We start from the raw sequence: 24044 nt of genomic DNA, 5'->3' as shown, positions 1-24044 counted from the left end.
TAGTTCACTTTATAAAAAAATCAGAACATTACAGAGAACTCTGCTCCCAAGGCTACACGTACAGGTACAATGTTTGTCCTGCTTGCCATTTTCATCCTCTGTCAGAGCTTAGTATATGTTTAGTTTACTGTAAGACAAGTGCATTACAGTTGCAGCACTACACAACAGTGAGCGTGACATATGCTACGTTCTCACTGACTATCCTGTATGTCAAAAACTAACGTTCTTCATAGTTTATCACGTTCTCTTTAGTGAGCTTAGGCAGTAATCTCCAACATGTTCTTAGTTTAAAAGGAAGATATGCTCACTCAGTCCGAGCAGTGTAGGCCTTGGAAGGCGTTCTCAAACACCCCTCAACTGGGATCCACAACCTGGAAGGAGTTGGATTTACCACAGTGAGTGCACTAAAGACGCATGTAAGACATGTCTTGCTGAGCCTCATGTGGCTGTCATGGGAGCCATTAGTAAATGTTCACTAGACATGCGTTTGGTAATGTTCAGAATGGAGGCGGTTACTTGACATGTGGTTAAAATGTAGTCAAGCTGTTTTTTCATTTCTTAAGGTTGTGGGTGCACCAACTGTGAACATGTCTGGACATATGTGCTCATAAAGGTTTGTTTGTGGTGTGTTTTAGTGTAAAACGCCATTACAAAGTCAAGGTTTATTCATGGCGACCATGAAACACAAAAAGACGAAGGTACAAGCCCCAATCCATGTCCGTCAGGACACTTCATCAAGTGCATGTTTGCTCAGCTTGAGCACTGCTGCTGACATGGGACTAATTAATGTGAATTACAATGTCAATGCTCATCACGATATACTGAATCAGTTTCTGCTGTTGTTCTATGGATTAGGAAAACTTAAAGACCATGAAAGTGCAACTTCAAATTAATGAGGACATTCATTTTGTTGCTCAATTACATTGTCAAATCGCATTTCACCTACAAGGAGCTGTTGAAAAAGAGATTGAGACTTTGGTAAAACATTATATCATTGAGCGCTCTACTGTTCCAGCGCAATAGGTGACGCCCATCGTTGTGATACCACAAAAGGACAGGGGAGGGTTTTCGCATATTTATATTGACATGCATCAAGCAAACAAGTCGATTGAAAGAGAACGAAATCCTGTTCAGCACACTACTGATATGATTACCAAGTTGACTGGTGCCAAAGTCTTTTTATATTTAAAAGTAACAACCTAGGCAATCATCATGAATAGAGACATTTACTAATTATGTGTCTAGTAGTCAGAACAACTTAAATCAACAATGAAAAGAGTATAGAAAATATTGTTGTTTTTAATTATTGCTAGTTTGTACATTCATAAATAAAACACAATTTTATTATGCATAAACGTGATAAAATCATTACAATCGTTAAAATAAATTTTTATATAAAAAAAGGAGAGAAATAAACAATGCTGTGGCACTACTGTATACTTTTCGACGCGCGTTTCGACGTGAATTACACCTTCGTCAGGAAGAAAGCCACAATTCCTGTAATTAAAAGAGAGGTCTAAACAACATTTCAAAGACATATTTTTTCATACAACATATTTATCATTGTTGTAGCTGACATATCATCAATCTGACTGACAACTATTGTTCGACTAATTTATGGTATGCCTTCATTATATTCCTAAAAATATTTATATCCTTCTTAAAAAACATTTTACTAAATATGTTGAGATAGAAGATTAAAGAACGCAGATACATGTGTAACCATTTTTTTATAATAAAGAATAATGGAAAAAACATATTTGTTATTTTATCCGATCGAAATTTGGGTGAAAGAGTAAGAAAAGAAGTGAAATAGTAGATATTTAGCTTCCCAAGATGGTTATAAGTGTTTCCTTAGTGATAGATGGTGATCTAAAGTCTATTCTCTATGTATATATATATACCTGTACTCCAAGGTGCAAGTGCTGGAGTTTCAGAAGGTTAAAATGTTTCCAATAGATGAATACCTAATAATGCAGAACACATGATTATATTGCTGGAGAATTTAAATCAATAATTCATAATTATGTTATTTAAACAGTTATGATTTGTACCTTATTGGTTATATATTGATCAAACTAGTAATAATGGGTCAATCAAGGAGTAGATAGCATTTCCTTTTTATGTTGTGTGGGAGATAGTTCATAGAGGTGATCAAATCTAGAATTAAAAACACTACTGTTATCTATTGTTTAATGGTGAATCCAAGTGTGGATTCTACATTCAATTACACATTAATGTGGGCTGATATTACCTCAAATTGATAGATGACCTATCCAGACACCAGATATTGTTGCTCGCTTAAATGGCGGGCATGTTTCACATAGATGGCGAATAAGTAGCAGGTTTGATGTAACCTATAAAATGGAAAAAAGGCAGAGGCTAAAAAAGATTTTTTTTGATTTATAGTTTCACTTTTCTTTGTGTATTATTATCAAAACTTTATAGCAGTAACAACTACTGCATATCTCTTAGTATGGAGATCTTTTATGTTTAGTTAATACCTATCTTGTACTAAATCATGCTTAATTTTAAATATTTTGGTATCATTAGTTGGGGTAATATCGATGTAAACTCTTGTAGTAGAGCAGAAGTATAACCTATCTATTATATCTCTTAGTGAACAGGACTTTTCTGTTTTTTTCTTTTTATTTTCATATATCACATAGTGGGCGTATCGTTTAAGCTGTTACTAATATACGTGATTGACGAAAATCCGTCTTAATTATTATAATTATACGAGATGGCAACATCGCTCAGGCAATACTAGAAGGTGAATTTTATTTCTATATTGATAAATGTTAGCACGAGCAGATCAAATCGTCCTTATCAAGGAAGGCATTTCAAACATTGCTATAGATTTACGAAATGCAGCGGTACATCTACGTGGTAACTTAAATATGACAAGGTTTTATCTTTTAAAGCTTACCTTGGTTTACAGATATTCTTTACGCCGACAAAGCTTCCGTACGATAAGGAAAGCGATACGTCCCTGGATGGCAAATGGAAGGCAACCGCTGCCCAAATGTCTCATTTTATATATAGTGCCAGCATCAATTGAAGATGTATTGTGATTAGTGCGTTCAAAGAACGTGTGAGCAATACGTAAAACGCTGCTCACGTAGCGTGTAGCGCTATTTGCATAGTGTATAACTATTGGTTAACACAATTCACGCATAGGGAAGACATCTTTACTGGACGTGAAACGCTACTTACATTAAAGCACAATTTAATAGATAGGTTATACTTCAGCTCTACTACAAGAGTTTACATCGATATTACCCCAACTAATGATACCAAAATATTTAAAATTAAGCATGATTTAGTACAAGATAGGTATTAACTAAACATAAAAGATCTCCATACTAAGAGATATGCAGTAGTTTTTACTGCTATAAAGTTTTGATAATAATACACAAAGAAATGTGAAACTATAAATCAAAAAAATCTTTTTTCGCCTCTGCATTTTTTCCATTTTATAGGTTACATCAAACCTGCTACTTATTCGCCATCTATGTGAAACATGCCCGCCATTTAAGCGAGCGACAATATCTGGTGTCTGGATAGGTCCTCTATCAATTTGAGGTAATATCAGCCCACATTAATGTGTAATTGAATTTGGAATACACACTCGAATTCACCATTAAACAATAGATAACAGTAGTGTTTTTAATTCTAGATTTGATCACCTCTATGAACAATCTCCCACACAACATAAAAAGGAAATGCTATCTACTCCTTGATTGACCCATTATTACTAGTTGGATCAATATATAATCAATAAGGTACAAATCATAACTGTTTAAAAAACATAATTATGAATTATTGATTTAAAATCTCCATCCATATAATCATGTGTTCTGAATTATTAGGTATTCATCTGTTGGAAATATTTTAACCTTCTGAAACTCCAGCAATTGCACCTTGGAGTACAGGTATATATATGCATAGAGAATAGAATTTAGATCACCATCTATCACTAAGGAAACACTTATAACCATCTTGGGAAGCTAGATATCTACTATTTCACTTATTTTCTTACTCTTTCACCCAAATTTCGACCGGATAAAATAATAAATATGTTTTTTCCATTATTCTTTATTATAAAAAAATGGTTACACATGTATTTGCGTTCTTTTCTCTTCTATCTCAACATATTTAGTAAAATGTTTTTTAAGAAGGATATAAATATTTTTAGGAATATAATGAAGGCATACCATAAATTAGTCGAACAATAGGTGTCAGTCAGATTGATGATATGTCAGCTACAACAATGATAAATATGCTGTATGAAAAAATATGTCTTTGAAATGTTGTTTAGACCTCTCTTTTAATTACAGGAATTGTGGCATTCTTCCTGACGAAGGCGTAATTCATGCCGAAACGCGCATCGAAAAGTATACAGTAGTGCCACAGCATTATTTCTCTCCTTTTTTTATATAAAAATTTATTTTAACGATTGTAATAATTTTATCACATGTTTATGCATAATAAAATAGTTTTTTATTTATGAATGTACAAACTAACTAATTAAAAACAACAATATTTTCTTTACTCTTTTCATTGTTGATTTAAGTTGTTCTGACTAGTAGACACATAATTAGTAAATGTCTCTATTCATGATGATTGCCTAGGTTGTTACTTTTCAATATATATTACCCTGTCCTAGGAATTACCAGGGGGTCCTTGTTATTTTCAAAAATGGTGCCAAAGTCTTTACACGCCTTAATCTGAACAAGAGATGACATCAGCTTGAATTAAAAGAAAATTGCAGGTACATTACTACCTTTTCAACTAATGTTGGTTTGTTCAGATACAAAATATTGATTTTCAGAATGTCTTCAGCTGACAAACGTTTCCAAGATGCAATCTGTTGCATTATACAGCCTGTCACACATGCTTTCAATTATAGTGATGATGTACTAGTATTTGGGGCCACACGGAAAGAACATGATAGAGCCCTTACCCAAGTATGCCGTCTACTTGCTGATGCAGGTCTTACTTTGAATGCTGAAAAATGTGAGTTTCACAAAACAAAATTAAAATTCTATGGACACATTTTCTCTGATGGGGGATGACTCCAGATCCAGCCAAAGCTTAGGCTTTGTCATCCATCTCTCCTCCAAGAGATGTAACTATGTTGCATTTTTTTCTTGCGATAGGCAGTTACTGCTCCAGGTACATTTGTGACTTTGCCACTTTGAGTGCACAATTGAGAAACTTGACGGAACAGAATGCTTCATTTCAGTGGTCATGGAAGTGTGATCAAAGTTTCAAGACAATCAAATAAAAAATGCTACTGAAATGGCCTCCTAGATTGCATACAGAGATTGTTGTGGATGCCAGCCCAGTGGGTTTGAGCATGATTCTTGCTTAACATAGTGGACTTGCAAATGTGCATTGTAGCGTATGCTAGATGGAGTTTGTCACAGACTGAACAAGCTTATTCCCAACCTGCAAATGGAAGCCTTGCTGTTGTGTGGGCTTGTTAACATTTTCACATGTTTCTGTATGGAACACATTTTATGCTTGTTACTGATCACAAAGCACTACTCACTATTTGTGGCAGTCAAAAAGCCAAGATGCCCCTTTGCATTGAGAGGTGGGGGTTACAAGTGCAAGAGTATGACAACACTATTGTGCACTGGCCAGGAAAAGATTAAAACCCTGCTGACTACTTTTCTCAAGTTCCCCTACAGTATCAGGGTACCCTTTCTAAAGTGGCTGAAACCTAAGTTTATTTCATTATGAGAATCCGTTCCCCAGCAGCCATATCTGTGGAGTCAATATGTGCTGCTGCCAATGCAGATAGAAATATGCTCATACTCTGATATTATTACGCATCACTCCTGGAGAACATATGCTCAACGTCATTGAATATCAGAAATTCAAGAATTTGCTTCAAGAAGTGTCAGTTACACAAGCAGTGATTATCTTACGAAGGTTGAGAATTGTTGTTTCTGAAAGTCTCCGACAGCAAGTCATTGAAGTGGTGCATGAGGGATATCATGGAATTGTTGCCACTAAGTGAGCCCTTGGAAACCGTGTTTTGCTTCCTCATCTTGACTGAGTTGAAAGAGCTCCAGGCTTGTCATTTTGTCAAGAATTCCTGTCATGCGAGGGGAGGAAAACGGTAACCAGCGAAAACGGACTACATCTCCCAGGATGCTTAGCGGTTGAGAGGTTATGTAAACAGGAGAGCTGTTACATAACTCAAGGAAAACACACCCTTATGTAAACAGGAGAGCTGTTACATAGCTCAAGGAAAACACGCCCTTATGTAAACAGGAGAGCTGTTACATAACTCAAAGAAAACACGCCCTTATGTAAACAGGAGAGCTGTTACATAACTCAAGGAAAACACGCCCTATAAAGGGAGGAACCGGGAGGTACTACGCTGTCGGATATTGTGTTTACACCGACGTACCTGCTCAGTGAAGAGCAGTGTTCCGGAGTGGTGCTCCAGTAAGGCAAGAACGGAGGTAGGTCGAGTCGTTACTCCCTGGGCCGTGTCTTGCCCCATCGTCACCTGTGAAGGACCCGGAAGCTCTACCGGATAACCATTGAGCTTCGCTTTTTGACTCGGCTGAGTCAAAGCGCAGTGGCGCTTTTGCTGGTTGGAGTCGTAACTCCCAGCCCGACCAGAGATACAGGGACTGCCAGCTGTAACGCACACCAGGAGGTGTTTGCCGCGTTACAGACTCGGAAGTCCACAGGATCGATCGAGCGGCTGCTCTCGGTTCAGTCTTCTTTGCTTGTGATTGGGGTATCGGTGACGCATCACCAGGAGGTGACTCCGCGTCCCGGTGCAGTCTGAGGAAGAGGTTGAGCGGCTGCTCCCTTCAGGTAGAGACCCCGGCTGGGTGTTTCCCTGACTCCTCGATTCTCCCCAAAACTCTTCGTGCCCCTCGCAGCCTACCGATTGGCATTGTCGGCCATTTCATTTCTGCCCTCTGTTGGCATACGCCGGGATCGGCGTATATGCAGAGGACGGTTAGGACCATCCGTGCTGTGGGCTGGTAACGTACTTAGCCTGGAGGATTCCAGTGACTATAACCTTTGTTTATTCCTTGTATTATTTTTGCCTTCATTAAAATAACTAAACCTTCACAAGTGGTTGCGTTCTCATTCTCGTGTCTGTTAAACGATCCTGAGACGTTCAGGGCGTTACAAAATATCCAACCTTAATAACACTAACTGTCTCCCGGTCGATAACAGACATGGCAACACTTGATGATGTGCTGGCTGCTTTAGCGACCGTGCAAATTGAATTGGCTGCCTCCAGGCAAGAAACAGCCGATGTAAAAGCCAGACTGGATGCTATCCAATTGGACCCGCTCACGCCCAGCACCTCCCTCACGAACCAGACCCCTGCGGTAGTAGTGGAAATGCCAGTAGCCGTCCCCTTGGCAACACCAGAGAGGTACAGTGGGGATCCTAACACAGTGCAGGTATTCCTCACACAAGTGGCGCTACATTTATCGTGCAAACCAAGGGCGTTCCCCACGAGTCAGGCTCGTGTGGCTTTCGTTATATCCTATTTGGCTGGAAACGCGGCACAATGGGCCGTACCTCTGGTGAGCAGGGACGACCCCATCTTATGTGATTGGGGTGCTTTTCGCGAGGAATTCCTGAAAGTCTTCGACAGAAGGGCTGACTCGTACACGGCGGACCGTGAAATGCTTGAGTTGAGACAGGGATCCAACGACCTGGTGCAGTATCTCAACGCGTTCCGAAGGCTGGTTGCGGAAACCAAGTGGCCTGTTGCTAAACAGACGGCGCTCTTCCATCACGGGCTGCGCGATGAGCTCAAGGACGCCGTGGCTCATATTGACCCACAACCCAAGACATGTGAGGGCCTTATCAACCTGGTATTACGGCTGGAACATAGGCTAAGTGAAAGAAAGGGGGATCATGGGAGAAAAGGAAACTCCCTTCCATCCTATGTGACAGTGGGAAGTCCTGAAACTTCCACCGCATCCAAGGGAGAACCCATGGACATCGGCGCAATACGAGCGAGCCTCACAGCCACGGAGAAAGAGTCACACCGTAAACAAGGATTGTGCCTATATTGTGGCAAAAAAGGCCACTACGTACTTGAATGCCCTGCCAAACCGAAGACGTCACGTTATCGGGCCAACCGGTCGGTAACAGCCGTGGTGGACGTACCGGCGGAAAACTAGAGGACTCCCAGACCAAAGAAGGGGCATCTCGGAGTCACTCATCCATCCCTTCACTTTCCAACTCGGTCACTAAGGGACAACGACACCTGTTTCTCACGGTGCACGTGGGAGTGCATGACCAGTGGATACCCGTTGTGGCCATGGTGGATTCAGGGGCCACTGGCATGTTTATGGACCACAATGAGGCATGCAGGCTAGGGCTAGTGCTTCTTCCCAAAGCTGTACCCGAAGACGTCTATGCTGTAGACGGAAGGCGATTGGTGACGGGGCCCATCGGGCAGCACACGGGGGTCCTTCCGATGAGATGTGGGAGGAACCATTTGGAACAAATCGATTTTAACATCATCCGAGCGCCCCAATATGGCGTCATATTGGGATTGCCGTGGCTACAGAAACACAACCCCTCTGTGGATTGGCCAACACATCGCATCGAACTGACGTCACCGTATTGCATCCTGCATTGTGGAATAAGAACGGAATCCCTTGACGCAGATGAGAGCGGGAGTCAGACGGTGGCTACAGCGGCAGAAAAAGATGTGGCTCTCCCCCAGGCTTATCACAGTTTTGAGGATGTATTTGATGAGGTGAAGGCGGAAGTGCTACCACCACATAGACAGTTTGACTGCCAGATCGACCTGGTGCCAGGGGCCAGCGTTCCCAGCGGCAGGCTGTATGCCCTGACGGAGCCTGAAAACGTGCATCTCCGGGGGTACCTGGATAAACTCCTCAAGCTAGGATTCATCCGCCCGTCCAAGTCTCCGGCCGCCTCGCCACTCTTCTTCATCCCGAAGGCTAATGGGGAGCTGAGAGCCTGTGTGGACTTTAGGGCATTGAATGCGATAACCGTAAAGAATCGGTACCCCTTGCCTCTCATCAGTGTACTTCTGGAACAGGTCAAGAAAGCTCGTATCTACACCAAGTTGGATTTGAAAGGGGCATACCATCTGGTGCGCATGAGGGACGGAGACGAGTGGAAGACCGCCTTTAAGACCAGGTTCGGCCTTTTTGAGTACCTCGTCATGCCGTTCGGTCTGTGCAACGCCCCGGCAGCCTTTCAGTACTTTTTGAATGAGGTATTCAGAGAGGAGTTGGATATCTACGTGGTCGTATATATCGACGACATCCTCATCTATTCGTCCAGTGTGGAGGAGCACGTACACCACGTCAAAGCTGTGCTCCAAAAGCTGAGGGAAAACATGCTGTTTTGTAAACTCAGCAAGTGTGACTTCCACGTCACATCCGTGGAATTCCTCGGAGTGATGCTGAGTCCAGAGGGACAGGAGATGGCAGAACGAAAGATCAAGGCGGTGAAAGAATGGCCGGTGCCCCAAAGCGTGAAGGACGTCCAAAGTTTCATTGGCTTCGCCAACTTTTACAGGCGGTTTATAGATGGATTTTCAGGATTGGTGGCCCCAATCACACAGCTACTGAGGAAGTCCAAGGAGTTTGTCTGGTCCCCTGAAGCGAACAAAGCCTTTGAGGCCCTGAAAAGCGCCTTTGGTAAGGCGCCGGTGTTGGCTCACCCCGATCCGGATCTCCCCTACGTGGTGGAAGCGGACGCATCGGATGTGGCGCTGGGGGCTATCTTGTCCCAACGCAACCACGACACAGGGGTGCTTCATCCCGTTGCGTACATGTCCCGCAAACTCAACGACGCCGAACGCAACTACCATATTGCGGAGAAGGAGCTTCTCGCAATCAAGGACGCCTTCACCGAATGGAGGCATTGGTTGATGGGGGCAAGACATGTGGTATCGGTGTACACGGACCATCGGAACCTACAGTTCATGACGGCCACAAGACACCTTTCTCCCAGACAGCTGCGGTGGATGATCTTCTTTGCGGGGTTCAACTTCCGCATCACATATCGGCCGGGGACGGAAAACCGGAAGGCGGACGCCCTGTCCCGTCAATCTGCGGTTAAGGAACCATTGCCTGCGACCGAGCATTCCATCATTTCCCCGAGGATGGTATTGGGGGTTATCCAACCGGATACTTTCCTGAGGGGAATAAAGAGAGGGATCAGGTCATTCGCATGGCGGAGGTGGCTCCTCAGTCACAGAGAATGGCAGCTGAAGGACGGGATACCCCTGAAGGGCAGGTGCCTATTGATACCCACGCCTAGGCTAAGGAAACAAGCATTCATCTGGTGCCATGACTCTCCATGCGCAGGTCATTTGGGCTTTGAAAAAACGGTGGCTAGCATGGGACGGCATTTCTGGTGGCCAACCATGAGAGTGGATGTCAGGATGTGGGGACAGGAGTGTCCTACGTGTGCTACCATGAAGGCCGACCATGGCCGAACCCAAGGGCTCTTACATCCACTTCCGACCCCGGATAGACCATGGGATAGCATATCACTGGACTTCGTGGTGGGCCTACCGGTAGACCAGGGGATGACGGCAATACTGGTGGTGGTGGATTACTTGACGAAAATGGGGCACTTCATCCCCTGCAAGAGAGTCCCTACGGCCGGGGAATTGGCGTCACTACTCCTAAAGAATGTGGTACGACTGCATGGATTACCTGGGGTGATCGTGTCGGACCGGGGGTCGCAGTTTACTGCGCAATTCTGGAAGACTTGGTGCACTGCGCTGCATGTTAAGACCGCCCTGTCCACCAGCTACCACCCTCAAACGGACGGCCAAACCGAGCGCCTGAACCAAACGCTCAAACAGTATCTGCGATGTTTTGTGGACCAGGGCAGGGAAGAATGGGTCGACTTGCTATGGGTTGCAGAGATAGCCTATAACAACGCCACTCACAGCTCCACACAGTCATCTCCGTTCTATAGCAACTATGGCCAACATCCCAGGTTCTTGCCATTTCTACATCCGTTCAGAGAGGACAGGATTCCCGCCACAGCGGACAGGGTGGCACACATAAAAGACACGTTGATGCGCTCAAGGGCTGTCCTAATAGAGGCCAAGAGAAGATACAAGGCTGCGGCAGACAGGAAGAGAAGGCCCGGGCCACTGTACCGCACTGGAGACTACGTCTGGATATCCACAAGAAACATGAGGTTTCGAAAGAACAGTGTGTTCCATCCCAAGTACATGGGCCCCTATCGAATTACCAAGTGTATGGGTCACGTGAACGTGAAGGTGTGCTTGCCCCAGTCATTGCGGATACACCCTGTCTTTCATGTATCATTGCTCAAACCAGCACCCTCCAAGCCGTCTGGGACACCTAGGCTGGTATGCGTGGAGTCGGAGGTGGAGTATGAAGTGTCGGGCATACGGGCGTCCAAATGGCGCTGGGGGAAGCTGTGGTACCTGGTTGCGTGGAAAGGCTATGGCCCGGAGGAGCAGTCATGGGAACCGGCTGAAGGGGTTCATGCTCCGCGCTTGGTCTCCTTGTTCCATCGGCGTTTTCCTGCCAGCGCTGGACCCGTGGGGAGCCGCTGAGAGGGAGGATGTACTGTCAAGAATTCCTGTCATGCGAGGGGAGGAAAACGGTAACCAGCGAAAACGGACTACATCTCCCAGGATGCTTAGCGGTTGAGAGGTTATGTAAACAGGAGAGCTGTTACATAACTCAAGGAAAACACGCCCTTATGTAAACAGGAGAGCTGTTACATAACTCAAGGAAAACACGCCCTTATGTAAACAGGAGAGCTGTTACATAACTCAAGGAAAACACGCCCTATAAAGGGAGGAACCGGGAGGTACAACGCTGTCGGATATTGTGTTTACACCGACGTACCTGCTTAGTGAAGAGCAGTGTTCCGGAGTGGTGCTCCAGTAAGGCAAGAACGGAGGTAGGTCGAGTCGTTACTCCCTGGGCCGTGTCTTGCCCCATCGTCACCTGTGAAGGACCCGGAAGCTCTACTGGATAACCATTGAGCTTCGCTTTTTGACTCGGCTGAGTCAAAGCGCAGTGGCGCTTTTGCTGGTTGGAGTCGTAACTCCCAGCCCGACCAGAGATACAGGGACTGCCAGCTGTAACGCACACCAGGAGGTGTTTGCCGCGTTACAGACTCGGAAGTCCACAGGATCGATCGAGCGGCTGCTCTCGGTTCAGTCTTCTTTGCTTGTGATTGGGGTATCGGTGACGCATCACCAGGAGGTGACTCCGCGTCCCGGTGCAGTCTGAGGAAGAGGTTGAGCGGCTGCTCCCTTCAGGTAGAGACCCCGGCTGGGTGTTTAGCTGACTCCTCGATTCTCCCCAACACTCTTCGTGCCCCTCTCAGCCTACCGATTGGCATTGTCGGCCATTTCATTTCTGCCCTCTGTTGGCATACGCCGGGATCGGCGTATATGCAGAGGACGGTTAGGACCATCCTTGCTGTGGCCTGGTAACGTACTTAGCCTGGAGGATTCCAGTGACTATAACCTTTGTTTATTCCTTGTATTATTTTTGCCTTCATTAAAATAACTAAACCTTCACAAGTGGTTGCGTTCTCATTCTCGTGTCTGTTAAACGATCCTGAGACGTTCAGGGCGTTACACATTTATTTAACTGTTTATCTCAAAAAAACAACCCAGCATCCTTTGAATATGTCGGATCTTCCAAAACATGTCTGGGAGAATCTTGCAGTTGACTTCTTTCGACTCTTGACAATGACCATTATCTCATGGTAATTCTAGATGTGTACTCCCGGTTTCCTCTGGTGGAAGACCTTTTGTCAATCACTCATGAGCGAATCATTGAAAGACTATAGGCATATTTGCAGCCTGGGGTGTTCAGTCAATACTAAAATTTGACAATGGTCGGGAATTCAAATACTTTCTTATTCAGTTAAATATCCAGCATCAGAAAAGCACACCTCTCTTGCCATAGGCTAATGGCGTTTTAAGAGCACTCTTAAGAAAGCCGTACAGCGTGCTGCACTAGAAGGACCTGAGATGAAGTCAGTTCTTTATTCTATTCTTCATGCATACTGACTTACACCCCATTCTACAACTGGCGAATGCCCGGGCACCCTAATGTTCGGGTGAGCCATGGGTACCATGTTGCCCCAGCAGACCACTGAAAGAACAACTGATGCAGAGGAAGTTCGAATCACTAGCATTAACATCCCAGAAGACATTTTCACTGGAAGAAGGAAACTCAGGAGCACCATTGGGTCTTTACAGAGGTACTAGTGGCTAGCATGACTGATTATAGGGCGCTTTAACCTTTTTCTCAAAGAAATTAGGTAATTTGTTTTGTTTGGTGTGTTGGCCCGAAGGTCTTCCTCTAGTGCACAGTATAGATTCCACTTCTTCAATTAATTTGTCGGTTTCTGGGACCACACAATTAGTAGCAGCATGTTTTGCTAGTTTATTCTTGTTTTGTTTGGCTCTTGGGCAGGCAGGAGCTTTCCTCTTCCCAATAGCCAATAACGATAATAGAATAAAATTGGCACTGCTAGAAAGACAACGCTAAGCCCAGAATGTCAGCCAAAAATGTAAATAAAATGTCCCTATGCACTTCCTGAAATTGCACTTACAGTTTAGGAACACCAAACATGGTTTAATCGTGCCCTTCCTCATGTCCTTAGGACTGTTTGAATGGGCTTCTTAAGTAAATATGGGGCAACACAGCCGACATTAGCGGGCTATACCCGGTGCCCGGATTTAAATGCACTCAATTTAGGTCAGACACGTTCTTCATATAATATTCTAGTCAGCCTATATAGACGTCTTACACAATTAATTTCTCATACTTTGTTAGCTGGTCTGGCCAGGACTGGCCTACAGGCCCAGCAGCTTGCAGGGCCCGTAATTAGTCCTGTAGTTGTTAATTCAGTTAGGGGCAAACCACCCACAAATCATGAATAAATCCTCTTTTAGATTGCCCAGAAAATAGATCAGCTCAAAGCTGTGTTTCCACTTATGGGACCACAAGACAAGCACAGGATTCTTACCATGTGCTTACCCAATGGTCTGGTTCTCACTATGGCTGACTGCAACACTTGGGGGACAATTTTTGCAACAGTTTACACTCTTAATCGTGACACTCCCTCTACTGAACATCCTCAAAAAATTATGTGTATACGTCTTTAGGACACAATAGGTTGGGGACCAGACCTGCAGTTCCACCTCTTGGCAAGCCTGGTTTCGACAAGGATGCCAGGCTAGTTCATGAGTTTCCTATAAAAACTATGGGATAAATCTAAACAACAATAAAAACCTAAACAACGCAGAGGTTCTCTGCCTCCTGACTCATCTGAAAGATGATACGACTTTAGTGATCGCACAAAATATTTGAATCCTGATAGATATCAGATTCCTGATCCCCATCCTCCTTGTTCCTTTCAAGAATCGTCTGACCAACAGTGCGATAGAGGTGGGCAAACTTATCACAGACAAGGAGAGTATGTGCATCCGAAAAGGGAGACTGATGTGCTGATTCAGAAAGAGGATAGACCTCATCCATATAAAGCCTCTTTTCAGAAAAAGAAAGTTGCAGCATTAACAGCTAAATATGCTGAATACGGGGAGAATCCTGCTCCTAAACAGGAGTTGGGCTGTGACTCTCCTAGACAGCAGGGCAGAGCTCACCATAGTATGCCCTAGTCTCCACCAATTTCTGATGGTAAAAGCAACTGATACATTTACTACAGTTAAAAACGTTGAGACCCACGTGGCTCCACCGGACAGATTATATCACTTGGATATTCAGATTGAAGGTGACCTTAAAAACCCCATTAAAGCAACCTTCTGGGACAATTTAACTACATCATATGACATTCTCTTGGTGGAGGTCGACTGGCCCCCACCTTTTGTTCTTGCATGCCCTCGGGGTGAAGATGTCATTCTCCCATCTTTTTCAACCCATGTCCCTGATGAAGTCAAACAAGCCTATGCCTCTGAATGGGCCCTTGCATTGGCCCCTGCAATTTATTGCAACCATACAGTCTCGGATAGGGATTCTCCTTACCACGTTATTCCTATATGGTCTACACCTCAGGTACAACCGTAGTATCCTATGAAACGGGAGGCTAAAGCACCCGTCAAGGAAATTCTTTCTCAACTGGAGTACCAGGGAGTTATTGAACATTGTGTATCTCAAACAAATAACCCTCCTTTTCCTGTTTTGATACCAGACAATTCCTACTGCATTGTCTTAGATTATAGACATTTGAATAGTCATGCACACACCTTTGAGGTACAAAATATACACAGTACACCGCTCATTAAGAATGTACTCCACAAAAAGTATAAAACTACCATGGATACTTCCAACGGCTTTTTCAGTCACAATTTAGCTCCAGAGAGCCTCGGTTTTAAGAGACGCTACGACCAACTTCCTTTGGACTACAAGAATAGGCCAGATGCTCTGTCCTACGTGGATGATATTTACTTAACGGACGATCAATTGAACCCTCATTTAGCGAGAGTTGATCTCATTCTTTTGCGAACTGCCGACCTGGGTTACTAATTTAACTTTAAAAAATCTTACAATTGCTCTCCTCAGTGTCCGTTTATTAGGATAATGGATTATTTTTAGAAATGTTGGCTCAATAACAGCCTCCAAGTAGACTTAAAAAAATTGCTCTTTGCTGGGAATTTTAGGTCGCGGCCTGGCGAAAGCAGCGCTTGCGCTGCTCTGCCATGCAGAGGCCTTTTGGAATCGATACGATTCCAGCGTGCACACGGGGAGATAGACGAGACAGAAGATATGCACGCGGGGATTGGATGCTTTACTGGCGGCGTGATACACTGGGGACTTTTTTTTTCACCGCCAGTAAAGGCAGTCCCCGCGTGCACATCTTCTGTCTGACCCATGATGGGCCGCGCTTGTTTATCTAGACATCCTTCTGCCGTCACTTACGATCCCTCCTGCATTTCCCCATTCCACCCCACTCTCTGCCCTCCCCGTCTCCCATCCAATCCTCTTACTTCCCTGATTTCCTTCTCCTAAGCCCCTCCCACGTTTCCTCATCCCCTCTCCTCCTCCCTACCTCGCCACCCCATTACTCCCCTTACCCTCTTTCTTTCTATCGGCTCCTCCGCTAGTTCCCAGAGCCCCTCCTCTTGTCCCGTGTTGCCTTGTCCCCCATGCTGCCGCTCTGCTGGCTTGGGGCGGCCCCGCCGGCTCCAGTTTCTGGGCTGATCATGGCTGAAAGCAGACACCCCTATGGGCTTTCCTTGTGATGAAGTTTGAGTCAGTTGGGTGCACACTACGTCTTGTGTGTAAACACCCCAGCCAGCTGCGGGCAGACACACACCCTTCAAACCCACCACAAGGCCCTGGCTCTCCGGTGCTGGGCACTGCCCGACCTCACTGGCTGGTCCTGGTAAGTCCCTCGGAGTGATCCCCTTGCAGCATGGCATGGTGACATCCGCGCCTATACATACCAGGGCCGCGTCTGTTCTCACCTCTGGTCGGTCTGTCGGACTTACCTTTCTGCCCTCGTTGCGCTGACCTCTGCCTGTCCTAACATCTGCCCTGCATCTTGTATGTCCCCACCTTTGGTTGTCCTCGCAGGGTGTGCGTCATCTTACCTGTGTGCACAACTCTGACTGGTGTCATATGTGTCCTCGCCTCGCGGTGCCCACGCTCTAGCTACCCTCACCTGCCCTCTCTCACAGTGGCCACCCCTGTCTGACCTCTTGAGCTCTCACCTGCCTGTCCTCACCTCTGTCTAACCTTGCCTCTACCTATGTCACTCACTTGTTTGCCTTCTGACTACCTACCTCTCACTGCTATCAACCATGCCCTATACTCTTCCTCTCCTGCACACCTGTTTGGCTCTATTGTGCCCATCTATTAACTCCTCACATATGCCGTGGTTCTGCCTGTCCTAGTCACTAATTGTCCTCACTTCTATCCTTGCCTCAGCCTGCCCTGCTCACCTGTCTGCCTGTCTGTGCCAATCATTCCTACCTTAATGAGTTTATCTCTCCCTGTACTCACCTCTACTGACCTCACCTGTCTGCCATCAGCTTTCACTGCCCCACTCACCTGTCTGACTCTGCCCATCTCTCAGTAGCCTCACCTGTGCCTTTCCATACCTTCCCGAAACTCTGCGCTCACCTCTGCTTGTCATCACCTCTGTCTGAGCATCTCACCTGTGTGTGTTTATTGTGCTCTCCACTGCCATCACCGTTTCCTGTTCCACTTACACTTGTCTCTGCCCCCACTGTGTCCTCCGCTCCTCCTACCCATGCCCTGACGTTGCCCACCTCTGACGGCCCTCTTTGAGCTCACCCCTGCCCAGGGCGTTAAGTGGGATGAAAAAACTGGGGGGACTCTCAAGGGGGCGTGGCCAATGTAATTAAGGGCGTGGCTTAAAAACTCATACCTAAAAATGTTGTGCTTAGCATAGAGTGCCGCCCGACTGGTCTGTTGCTGTTTCTGTCATTGCAGTCAGGACTATTGGCTTTGTCAATGATTGTTAGTTGCATAAGATAAATAGGCAGCAACTGTGGCTTGTATATAATATTGAAAAAGCCTCCACATAAAGCCCTGGTGACACCACAACAATGTTGCTGCTCCTGAGTTCCGAAAAGAGAAGAGAAATCCAGAGAGAAAATTACTCTCTTTAAAGGATTTCCCGTCCCCTATAACGCTCGAAAAAAAGACGGACCTCCTGTGCCAGGGCACAAAACAGAGCCCGATAGAGACCTGTTTCGAGGTAACTGTCGGTGCTCAGACCCAGTGAGACCCGGCCCACTTAAAGCCCTGCCCCTGCCTGACCCCCGCCAGCCTTCACTCGCTTCTGAGTCTCCCATCTCCATGGCGACCTCCTCTGATTGTCATCTATTCTGCCCAGGCCTCTGACCTCACTGACTGTCCTCGGCTCAGTCCAGGACTCTGCCTGTCCTATTCCCTCTGCCCTCACCTCGTCCTCTTTTACCACCTGCCCCTCATCACGCTGTCCACCTCATCTTCTCCCCTCAGCTTCTCCTAATGGCTGCCTGTCCTCACCTTTGGCTAGGCCTTTCCATGCCCCACTCGCCTGTCTGCCACCAGTGTGCCAGCCTCTGCCTGTCCTTACCTGTCTGCCCTCACTGTGCCTGCCCTCTTTTCTAAGTACAACTCTGTCCCCCTGCCAGGCTCACCTCTGGCTGCAACCGCCTCTGCCTCCCAGGACCTGTACCTCCTCGCTTGCCTCACTCCTACCTGTCCCTGCCTCTCTCCACTCGCACTTATCCTCTTTGTGCTGTCTGCCCTCACCTGTCCCCCTCATGCATTCACCGCTGCCTGTCCTGACCTCTGCGTGTCCTCACTTTTGTCTGCCCAGTAGTCATTCTTACAGATCTTTATCCTCTCATTTCCGTCCACAACTGTCTGCCTGAAGGTTTGCTTATATCCCTTTGTTGGTGTTTTGATGGCAACAATGAAATACAACAATATCACATAGGCTGTTAGCAACTGCACTACTTGTGTGTTTTTTAACAAAGAGATGAGTAATAGAGTCTCAGCCGGTTGGGATGTGGCAGACACCATGTCATCCCAGAACAAGCATTGAAAATACAATAGGTCTTGCCTTTGATTAAGTCAAAGCCATTTGCTTTGCTAATGGTATTGTATATCAAAGCAAATGGCTTTAACTTAATGAAAGGCGAGACCTATTGCATTTTTAATGCTTGTTAAATGTTGGCAGGACTTACATACCAGACTATGCACAGCATATTAAAATTCTTTATGCCTTTATATGACCAGATTTTTCAGCTTTTAGCTGGATGCCGGAGCACACTGCCACACTCAGATCTTTACAGTAGGACTTACTTGAAACACACCATTTACATACATGTGTTAATACTATATACTTAGTCACCCGGGTCTTACTGGGTGTGATTGGATTTACTTGTCATCTTTAATGAAGGTGAAACGGTACCCATTGCTTATAAATCGCATTTGTATTCACCTGCAGAAATGCATTTTGCTTCCACTGAAAAAAATTCTAACTGCTGTACAGATGAACATCCTGAAGGAGCAGCCACTTGCTTAAGGTAACACATTATTGTTGTTTCTCCTCTACCAGCCTTTCTAGACCATCATTGGATTAATCCTGGCTTTTATACACTCCATTATTTTCTCTAGTGTATTCGGAAGATTCCAGTGGCTGTTATTCCTCATTTGCAGCATTCTCGCTCTGTTCCTGCTTCTTCGCAACGGATGTTACTTTTGTGGACACCCTGGAACTAGCATTGCTCCAGCATTACTGTGAGCGAATTAATCATATTTTCGGAATGCTTCTACAACAGGAACTGGATCTTGATTGGTCGTTGACATTCCAGCCTGCCTGGTTTAACTGCATGCAACCCGTGTTCCACTGCATCTGGTGTCCCTTCGAATGGGCAGACACGCGCCGCCTTGGACTCTGGACTGATAATGAGTCCCTTAGCGACCCATTTTCAGAACTGTCCCTTGGGCTTGCAACTTCTGCTCAATGTGATGTTTGAGCCTTTAACATACGAGGAGATCTGTGCATCGGCTCATGGATCAGAGGAAACAGGCTCTATTAGCACGGATGCCGGTTGCCCAGTAATTGTCTCGGCGTCGGCTGATACCAAAGAGCATGTTTGTTTTTTTGAGCAAGTGACTTGGGCTGTTGACCAATCATTATGTATGGAGTCTGATTCCTTGATAGAGTCTTTGGTCTATGAAATGGGGAGTAACATTATGAATTCATCCGAAGCACCATGATTTGACCATTTTTTCTACATTGCCCTTTGCATCTAAATTTCATTTTTTAAAATTTGTATTGCTTTATATTTTTGTAACAAATGCTTTGAGTTTGTTCACCTATTGATTACACTACTAAAATGTATCTCTTTAGTGCTATTTACCTGTCCCTTGTTATTCGTTCTGGCCAGGCACTAGTACCTAGACATAACACAATAATACAGTTGCTTTTTATGCGCACACATGTCCTATCATATAGATGAGTACATGATCCACAAACTCACACATGGAAAGAGAGTTCTGAGACAAGAGCACCGCATCCGCTGAGAAGTAGAGCGTCCAGCTGTGTATGCTAAGGTATGGGGTCTCCCGGTAATCCCAGATATAGTTCATTTAATCATTTAGCTTTAGTAGCAGGATTAGGTCACTCTGTCCTATAAAATGACAGCGCTTTGAATGGCTTATGGATCATTAACCATGCTAACAGTATTTTTACTATACATTTGTTTCCTAATTGTGCAACGTATACTGCATTTTAGAGCACGATAGTTTGAATAAATATTGTCAACTTTCTTTGTTTTTCTTGGTTCTCTCATTTTGGACAAGTACGAGTGAGAAAGCGAAAGGGTATGTCCTGTTACCGCGATCACTGAGAGGGTCGAGAGTGTTGTGTTCTGGGGGTACCAATTCACTTGTTTCTCTTGTAAGGTTAGGAGGGCAAGTGAGGCACTATAGCTAGTCGGACCCGGACTCATGGACACTGAGGTGGTATGGTGACTCAGTCCCTACATACTGATGTTCTATGGTTCCAAGCATAGTTCTGTTCCAGAGCAGAATCCCTGCAACAGATGAACTACAAAATTCACTAAATTAACATGTGTTTAACAGTGGTAGCTTGGCACAAAAGCAGCCGGGATTGATTTAGAGGCAATGTGTAAAGTATATATGCAGCATACAAATGGTAATAAAGTGAAAACAAAACACAAGAAAAGTCTCAAACTAAGTAAGATAAATAGAGCAAAGTTTAATAATTAAAATACCAGAATGACAAAAACACAATAAGTAGAACCAGAGATATTGAATTTTTAACTTGTTAGTGAAAATATCGCCGACATTCAAAATGCGCCATTCGTGGATATTTGGTCACGCTAGACCAGCGGAAAGTCACAAGTTCAGGCTGACCATGATGGAGCGAGGGCTAGATACATGAACCAGGTTAGTCCACAGGAATATGACCTTCTCACGTTTGTTGGAAAGAGTTTTGTTTGCGTTGGAGGTGGCTTTCACCACAAAGAGTATGTCACTGCTGCCAGTTCGTGTTGGTAGATGCCGCAGGCTGTCGTTGCTATAGCGCAAAGTGCACATCTCGAATTGCCGGTCATTGCGGACAGTCGCTGTTGGTGCAAAGAGCAGGTCTCATCAGAGCTTTGAGTTAGCAGTCTTCGGGGGTGGCAGAGTTTCAGCGCCAATGGGCCCATTTGTGGTCACAAAGGAGTTTCACCTTTTTCTTGTGGAGGAGCTTTTACTGATGCCAGCCAAGGATCCAGGACCTGGAGCACTTCTTGGGGATCAAGCCCGCTCCAGCAGAGGCCAGCAGCCTTTCTCAGGCAGGTCCAGTTGCATGTGGCCAGCTGGACAGTTGCTGGGAGGCGTATGGAACTTATATCCTTGCAGCTCTCACAGGAGGTCCCTTGGAGTCACTTGTAGCAAGACAAGCAGGTCCAATGTTTCTTCTTTAGACAGCAAGGCAGTCCTTCAAGCAGCAGGACAATTTTTCTGTCAGCAGGGCAGTCTTTATTATGAATCTTCCACAGGTAAAGGAGTGTTGTGATGAGTGGTTTTGAAGGTCCCCTTTTATAAATCTAGTACCAGTCTTTGTGCTGGGGAATTCCCTGACTTACCCCAAAAGCTGGTTCTAGTCATTTATTTCCCTTCTCCCTGGGTTTGGCTCCAAACCGACTAGGGTGAAAAAAGGCAGGATAAAGATTGGTGTCAGGATCCTTTGTCCGTGCTGTTGGCACGGCCCTTTGAAATGTAATCAGGGTATGGTACAGCTCCTCCCCACTAAACAGAAGCTGGCCCCTGAAACGCAAGAAGGGAAAAGGCAAACCAGGGCAAAAGGTAGATTCAAGCAACAACCAAAACCAATTCCCTATTACTTTGTATGGGTACAACTCCACGCATTTAATTAAAAAAATTCAGTTCATGAGTTAGACATTCTCAAAAATCATTTATTTTAGTAGTCGTCTTGTTTTTTTATACTTAGTATTTACTTTCACTATTTTATACGTATCCTACAAACATGATTTATGTCAAAAACATCATATAGTTCCCAATTCCACTGATCAAAGGGAAATACGTTGGCTTACAACAACATAGGTCAGATAGACAATAACATGACAGGATCCCATCTAGAAGCATTATTTCACACCCATACTATTATCTGCCATACCACATCCACTCATGCACATTCACACCAAAAACCATTCAAAACCAATATTAGGATCCCACTGGATCATATTCTTGACCATACATCAGTTTGCTCAGTAATTCAATTGAAGTGGTCTATTTGCCCCCCAACTGTACATAGACATAATGTAGCTATATAATTTTTAACAAACTTCTTTATCATAGCAGTAAACTAGAACATTTAATACTTCATTCTTGTTGGTCCACTCATGTTGGATACAGGTTAGGTTTGCGCAGACGCACGTTTCGTTGAGTAATTTGCATAAAGGACATCGCCTTCAGGGCGCAGAACGAAGGACAGAGGAGACAGCAACAAAGCAATCTAAAGATGGGGAGGTGGGGCCTGTCCCAAAGTATGGGGAATGTCTATAAACATGAAAACATGAACTAAATAACAAGTACATTACAAAGAAAGGGAACCATAAAATCGTATTTCGACAACAAATTTAACAAGGGTGCTCTAAACTCTGTCCCTCCATTAGTCCCATGGGGTGCGGGTACCTCTACCCTGAAACCCTTCTATCACTTTTTTAAAAGATATTCCCCACTGGGAACAGAGTCCTGATGAACAAAATGGCAGCCGCAACTTGCCTCTCAGGTTGCGGACAGCCAATCACGGCAGAGGTTATGCGTCACTATATATAAAAATTTGTTTTAAGCTTAATATCTCTAAAACTACTGAACAGATTTACAATAAATAACAAAATGCACGATCTGTGGACCAAAAGCTAGCTTTCTGACAAATTTGGTGTAATTATGTCCAGCCGTAACGGCTGTAGGCTTGTTCAAAGGTCCTGTGGGAATTAAAATAGGGAACACACGTTTTGGGACACTCCCCCCTTTTTTCTCGGCCAAGCTTGACAAACCAACCCTGAAACCGTTCTAGACAGCAGCTGAAGTAACAGGCACATTTTGGGGGACATTTCGTTAAGCCATTATTTGTTAGCATTAGAACCATGCTGATTAATGGAAATGAAGCAAACACAAGGAGATGATGGACGGAGCGCTGAAACTTTTCAGACACTCACCCCCAGTCACAGATCTGGGTTGAATCCATCATCATTCTTTAGCTCACTTCGCCACTTCAGTTCAGACACAGCTATATGTAAATCAGTCTTGACTCTGTGCCTCATGGGAACAGTCCAGCCCGAACTGCCAAGCCAGGTCTTCACTGAACCAGAAACAAGCATCCTGGAACCGGTTGCAGGGTAACACCCCTCATCAGCCAGGCTAGCTTGAATCCAGTGGCAAAGTGAGCAAGGGACCCATGTCTGGGCATACCCTGCTAACGTAGGGCGAACAAAGCAAACACAAGGAGATGATGAACAGAGCGCTGAAACTTTTCAGACACTCACCCCCAGTCACAGATCTGGGTTGAATCAATCATCATTCTTTAGCTCACTTCGCCATCTCAGTTCAGACGGAACGCGTTACTTACCTGTAACTGCGGTTATCCAGTATTGGTATCTTTCATAGATTCACATGCCTGAATCATTCCCCGTCGTCGGGAATGGGAGTCACCGGTAAATAACAAAGTAATGTCCAGAAGACATAAGACAGTCATAGGCCTCAGAGGCCTTAGCTTAGTAAGCTATCCACGTCCTTATGTAAAAAGGACCAAATTTTGGCCAGAGCCAATCAGCTAACACCACCCTCTAGAACCTTCCTGGTAGGAGCTCTAGTCCCTCAGATTTTCGTGAGCACAGTGCTAAGCAGCTGTATACTGAGAGATCCGAGAGAGCCCTTCCAGGGGAGGCGGGTGGGTTGCATGTGAATCTATGAAAGATACCAATACTGGATAACCGCAGTTACAGGTAAGTAACGCGT

The sequence above is a fragment of the Triturus cristatus genome, chromosome 7 (assembly GCF_964204655.1).
Source record: "Triturus cristatus chromosome 7, aTriCri1.1, whole genome shotgun sequence".
Lineage (NCBI taxonomy): Eukaryota > Metazoa > Chordata > Amphibia > Caudata > Salamandridae > Triturus > Triturus cristatus.
Note: the sequence above shows the minus strand (reverse complement) of the source record.